This window comes from Pan paniscus, chromosome 13 (assembly GCF_029289425.2).
Source record: "Pan paniscus chromosome 13, NHGRI_mPanPan1-v2.0_pri, whole genome shotgun sequence".
Classification (NCBI taxonomy): Eukaryota; Metazoa; Chordata; class Mammalia; order Primates; family Hominidae; genus Pan; species Pan paniscus.
Genome location: NC_073262.2, coordinates 15,531,687 through 15,538,576, shown reverse-complemented (window position 1 = coordinate 15,538,576; position 6,890 = coordinate 15,531,687).

The following is a 6,890-nucleotide window of genomic DNA, read 5'->3' as shown; positions in this document are numbered from 1 at the left end:
GGCAGGCAAAGATATTTTAATATTCTTTTAATTGGCACTTCCTTCAGTATTAGTCAGTGTAAGCAACTTTTCATTTATTTCTTAGTTGAGAGTTCTTTGGGTCACAAATCAGATGACATTTCAGTATGTGTAGGGGTACGCATATGTGAGTGTGTTGATGTGTATGTGTGAGAGGAAGTGCAAACATAAGTATGACAGAATGAATATGCACACCTCTGTTCTTGTGTGCCTAGTGTGTTAGGGTTTGCTTAGAGTTTGATTTAGGGTTGGGGTAATGGTTAGGTTTAAGTTATGGAGAAGGGTTAGATGGTTAGTGTTAGGGTTAAGGGTTAGGGTGAGGGTGAGAGTGAGGGTTAGGGGTTAGTGTTGGGGTTGGGGTTAGGGTTTTAGGGTTAAGGGTTAGGGTTAAGGGTTAGGGTTGGGGTCAGTGGTTAGGGGTCATGGTTAAGAGTTAAGGGTTGGGGTTAGGGTTAGGGGTTAGGGTTAGGGTAAGGGTTAAGGCTAAGGCTAGGACTAGGGTTAGGGTTTGGGTTTAGGGTTAGGGTTAGGGTTAGGGCTAGGGTTGCGGTTAGGGGTCATGGATAAGAGTTAAGGGTTGGGGTTAGGGTTAGGGGTTAGGGTTAGGTAAGGGTTAGGGCTAAGGCTAGGGCTAGGGTTAGGGTTAGGGCTAGGGTTAGGGTTTGGGGTTAGGGTAAGGGTTAGGGCTAAGGCTAGGGCTAGGGTTAGAGTTTGGGGTTAGGGTTTGGGGCTAGGGCTAGGGCTAGGGCTTTGAATAAACTTATATGGTAGCCAAGTTGTGGTTACAGTGGGCCTTGGGTGAGACCAAGTTCTATGCCTACTTCAAGTGTGAACCAGTGCATTTTCAGTGGTGATGGCCTCAGGGATGCTTATGTTACCCCAACTCCAGCTCCACATGGCTTAGCACAGAAAGAGAGACTGCTGGTTTCAGAGAAAGAAAGGGAAGAGAACAAGAATCTCTACTTGATAAATCAAGAGAATTTTTCTTAATTTTAATCCAAGGCCACCAAAGCAGTACCTCTACGTGTTTGCTACTGTGCTTTTGGGCTTGGGACCTAAGTCTCTTTGAACACCTGGAAAATGTTCCCAAAAATAATGGGCACAAAGAAGCCCAGACTGTGAAGACTACAATAAAGACTGAACTCTTCAATGCCCAGATATGGATGAACATCTACAAGTATCAAGGCCATCCAGGAAAACATGACCTCATCAAACAAGCTAAATAAGGCACCAGGGGCAAATCCTGGAAAAATAGAGATATGTGACCTTTCATACAGGAAATCCTAAATAGCTGGTTGAGGTAATTCAAAGAAATTCAATATAATGCAGAGAAGGAATTCAAAATTCTATCAGATAAATTTAACGAGATTGAAATAAAAAGAATAAAGCAGAAATTCTGAAGTTAAAATCCAATTATCATACTGAAGAATGCATCAGAGTTACTTTAAAAAGTTGATCAAGGAGAAGATAGATTTAGTGAACTTGAAGTCAGACTATTTGAAAAGACAAAGTCAGAGGAGACAAAAAAGAATGAAAAATAAAGCATGCCTACAGAATCTAAAAAATAGCCTCAAAATAGGAATCTAAGAGTTATTGGCCTTAAAGAGGTGGTAGAAAAAGAGATAAGAGCTAAACATTTATTGGCCCGGTGCAGTGGCTCACGCCTGTAATCCCAGCACTTTGGGAGGCTGAGGCGGGTGGATCACAAGGTCAGGAGATCAAGCCCATCCTGGCTAACACAGTGAAACACCGTTTCTACTAAAAATACAAAAAGAAATTAACTGGGCGTGGTGGTGGGTGCCTGTAGTCCCAGCTCCTTGGGAGGCTGAGGCAGGAGAATGGCGTGAACCCAAAAGGCGGAGCTTCCAGTGAGCCGAGATCACGCCATTGCACTCCAGCCTGGGCTACAGAGAGAGACTCTGTCAAAAAAAAAAAAATTAAACATTTATTTAAAGAAATAATATTAAAAACAATTCCCCAACATTTGATATCAACATTCAAGTACAAGAAAGTTACAGAACGTCAAGCAGATTTAACCCAAAGAAGACCACCTCAAGGCACTTAACTGAACACCCAAAGGTTAAGGATAAAGATATGATTCTAAAAGCAGCAAGAGAAGAGACACAAATAACATTCAATGGAACTCCAATGCATCTGACAGCAGATTTTTCAGGGGAAAATTTACAGGCTGAAAGAGTGGCATGACATATTAAAAAAGCTGAAGGAAAAAAAAAAGACTTTTACTTTAGAATAATGTATCTGGCAAAAAGTCCTTTAAACTTGACAGAGAAATAAGAACTTTTTCCAATAAACAAAAACTGAGGTATTTCATTAACACCAGACTTGTCCTACAAGAAATGCAAAAGGGAGTTCTGAGCCTGAAAGAAAAAAAGTGAGTAAGCAATAAGAAGTCATCTGAAGGTACAGAACTCAGTAGTAATAGCACATGGAAAAACAAAGAATATTATAACATGGTAATTATGGTGTGCAAAAATCTCAAATAGAAAGAGTAAACAATAAGCCAATAAAAAATAACTACAACATATTTCCAAGACATAGACAGTAAAATAGGGAAGGAAGAGAAACAATAAAAAGTTTAAAAGAATGGCAATGGAGTTAAAGTGTAGAGTTTTTATTAGTTGCTTTGCTTGTTTCTTTGTTTATGCAATCAATGTTAAATTGTCCACAGTCTAAAATGATGTGTTATAAGATATTCAAGCCTCATGGTAATTTTAAATCAAAAAGCGTACCACAGATGTACAAAAAGTAAAAAGCAATAAATTAGATAATATTAAAAGATAAATCACCTTCACTAAAAGGAAGACAGGAAGAAAGAAAAGAACAATGAGAGGACAAAAATCAATCAGAAAACAAGTAACAAAATGGCAGGAGTAAGTGCTTATCAATAATAACATTGAATGTACATGAACTAAATACTCCAATCAAAAGACAAATAGTGGATGAATGGATAGAGAAGCAAGACAATAATCTGTGACCTACAAAAAAAATACTCTACCTGTAAAGATACATTTAGACTGAAAATAAAATGATGGAAAAAGTTATTCCATGCCGATAGAAACCAAAAAAGAGCAGAAATAGCTTTACTTATACCATACAAAAATAGATTTCAACAAAAGACTGTAGGAAGATATTAAGAAGGTCATTATATAATAATAAAGAGATCAATTCTTCAAGAGGATATAATAAGAAATATATATGCACCCAACACTAAAGCACCTAGATAAATGAAGCAAATACTATAAGAGCTAAAGAAAGAGATATCAATACAATAATGGCTGGACACTTCAACACCCTACTTTAGTCATTGGATAGACCTTCCAGACAGAAAATCAACAAAGAAACATCAGACTTAATCTGCACTGTATAACAAATGAACCTAATAGATATTTACAGAAAATTTCATTCAACAGCTGCAGAATACACATGGTTCTTCTCTGCACATGGGTTATTTTCAAGGATAGACCATATATTAAGTAACAAGTCTAAAAACATTTAAAAAATTGAAGTAATATCAAGCATTTTCTTTGACCACAATGGAACAAACTAGAAATCAATTAAAAAATGAATTTCAGAAACTATACAAACACTTGGACATTAAACAATATGCTCTTTAATGATCAGTAGGTCAATAAAAATGTTAAAAAGGAAATGGAAAAATTTATTGAAACAAATGATAATAGAAACATAGCATAGCAAAACCTGTGGAATATGGTAAAAGAGGTACTATTATAAAAGGAAAATTTATAACTGTAAGTGCCTATATAAAAATCAGAAAAGCTGCAAATAAATAACCTAACAATACATCTTAAATCACTAGAATAAAAAGGCCAAACAAAACTCAAAATTAGAAGAAAAGAAATAATAAAAATTAGAGCAGAAATAAAATGAAGAAAACAGTGCAAAAGATCAATGAAACAAAAAGTTGGTTTTTTGAAAAGTAAAACAATTAACAAATATTTAGACAGCTAGCTAAAAAACAGTAGATACAAATTAATAAAATCAAAGGTGAAAAAGGAGACATTACAAGTAAAGTTTCAGAAAATCAAAGGATCATTAGTGGCTACTATAAGTAATTGTATGCCAACAAATTAGAAAACCTAGAGGAAATTAATTCTTAGACACACACAACTTACCAAGAGTGAACTAGGAAAAAATCCAAAACCTGAACAGACCAATAACGAGTAACAAAATTAAAGCCATAATAAAAAAATGTCTGTAAGACCAGATGAAAAATAGAGAAGGAAAGAACATTTCCAAACTCATTCTTTGAGGCTAGTATTACACTGATATCAAAACAAGACAAAGACACATTTAAAAAGCAAACTACGGGCCCATATTTGAGAATATTGATGCAAAAATTTGCAAAAAACCTAGCAAACTCAATTAAACAATACATAAATAGGTAATTCATAATGACTAAGTGGAATTTATCCCAGAGATACAAGGATGGTTCAACATGCAAATCAGTCAATGTGATATATCATATAAATAGAATGAAGGGGCCAGGTGCAGTGGCTCACGCCTGTAATCCCAGCACTTTTGGAAGCCGAGATAGGCGGATCTCCTGAGTTCAGGAGTTCAAAACCAGCCTGGCCAACATGGCAAAACCCCATCTCTACTAAAAATACAAAAATTAGCCAGGTGGAGTGGTGGGCACCTGTAATCCCAGTTACTTGGAAGGCTGAGGCAGGAGAATCGCTTGAACCCGTGAGGCAGAGGTTGCAGTGAGCTGAGATCATTACATTGCACTCCAGCCTGGGTGACAGAGGAAGACTTCATCTCAAAAAAAAAAAAAAAAAAAAAAAGAAGGACAAAATCCATATAATCATTTCCATTATGCTAAAAAATTATTTGATAAAATTAAATATTCTTTAATAATAAACCCTTTGAAAACTGGGTATGGAATGAACATATCTCAACATAATAAAAGTCATATATGACAGACCCCCAGCTAGTATCATACTAAGTGGTGAAAAACTAAAAGCCTTTCCTCTAAAATCTGGAAGATGACAAGAATATCCACTTTTACCACTGTTATTCAACATAATTCTGAAATTCCTATCTGGAGCAATCAGACAAGAGAAAGCAATAAAAGGCATCCCAATTGGAAAAGAAGTCAAATTATTGTTTTTGCCAGTGATATAATCTTATATTTGGAAAAACGTAAAGACTCCTCTGATAGGGTTTTAATGTGTGTCCCCTCCCAAATGTAATTCCCAATGTTGGAGGTGGGCCAGGTGAAAGGTGATTCAACCATTGGGGTGGATTACTCATAAATGGCTTAGCACCATCCCACTTGGTACTATCTTCATGATAGTGAGTGAGTTCCCATAAGACCTGGTTATTTAAAAGTGTGTAACAACTCGCCCCTCTGTTTTTTTGCTCCTGCTTTTTGCCCTATGATGTGCAAGATTCTGCTTCAACTTTTGCCATGACTGTAAACTTCCAGAGGCCTTCCCAGAAGTGCATACCAGTGCTGTGTCTTCTCTACAGCCTGTAGAATCATGAGCCACTTAAACCTCCTTTTTAAAAAATAAATTACCCAGTCTCAGGTATTTATAGTGATGGGAAAAAAGCTTAATACAGAAAATTGGCACAAAGGAGTGGAAAATTGTTATAAGAATACCTGAAAATGTGGAATCAGCTTTGTAATTGGGTAAACAGGCAGAGGTTGGAAGAGTTTGTAGGATTCAGAAGAAGACAGAAAAATGAGGGAAAGTTGAGATTTTCTTAACTTTGAATGGCTTTGACGAAAATGCTGATAGTGATCTGGACGGTGAAGGCTGAGCTGAGGAGGTCTCAGATGAAAATCAGAAACTTATTAGGATTGAAGCAAAGGTCATTCATGTTGTCTTAGCAAAGTGGTTGGCTGAATTTCTGTCATGCCCTAGGGTTATATAAAAGTTTGAATTTGAAAGTGATGATTTAGGGTTTCTGTGGAAAAAATGTCTAAGCACTAAAGCATTGAAGATGTGGCCTGGGTACTTCTAACAACCTATGCTCACATGTTGGAGCAAAAAAAAGTAAGTTGTAATCTATTTTTACTTGCAAGGGAAGCATAGCGTAAAAGCTTAAAAACTTTGCAGCCTAGTCATGTGGCAGAAAAATAAAAAGCTTTTACAAGGGAGGAACTCGAGCAGGCTGTGGAGCAGTCACTTGTTAGAGATATTTGTATAACTTAAAAAAAAAAAAAAGCAAGTGTTGATAGCCAAGACAATGGGGAAGAGGAATTGAAGGCATTTTAGAAATCTAAAAGGCAGCCCCCCATCACAGACCCTGAGGCCTAAAAGAAGAGAATAGTTTCTGGGATCAGGCCCAGGAACTGCTGCCTTGGGTAGCCTTAGAACATGGCTCCCTGCATCCTGGCCACTGCTCCAGCTCCAGGTGTAGCACAGATTGGCCCAGTTACAACTCCAGTCACTGCTTCAGAGGGTGCAAGCCATAAGCCTTGGTAGCTTTCATATGGTGTTAGGCCTGTGAGTGTACAAAATGCAAGAGCTGAGACTTGGGAGCCTCCACCTTTACTTCAAATAATGTATAAAAAAGCTAGGGTGTGCAGGCAGAAGCATGCTGCAGGGGTGGAGCCCTCATGGAGAACCTCTACTAAAACAATGCAGCGAAGAAATATAGGGTTACAATCCCCATGTGGGTTCCCCACTGGGGCATGGCCTAGTAGATCTGTGAGGAGAGGATCACTGTCCTCCAGATCCCAGAATGGTAGATCTAGCTACAGCTTGCACTTTGCACCTGGAAAAGCCAGAAGCACACAAAACCAGCCAGAGGCACACAATACCAGCCCATGAGAGCAGCTGTGGGGGCTGAACCATGCAAAGCCACAAGGTCTAAACGTC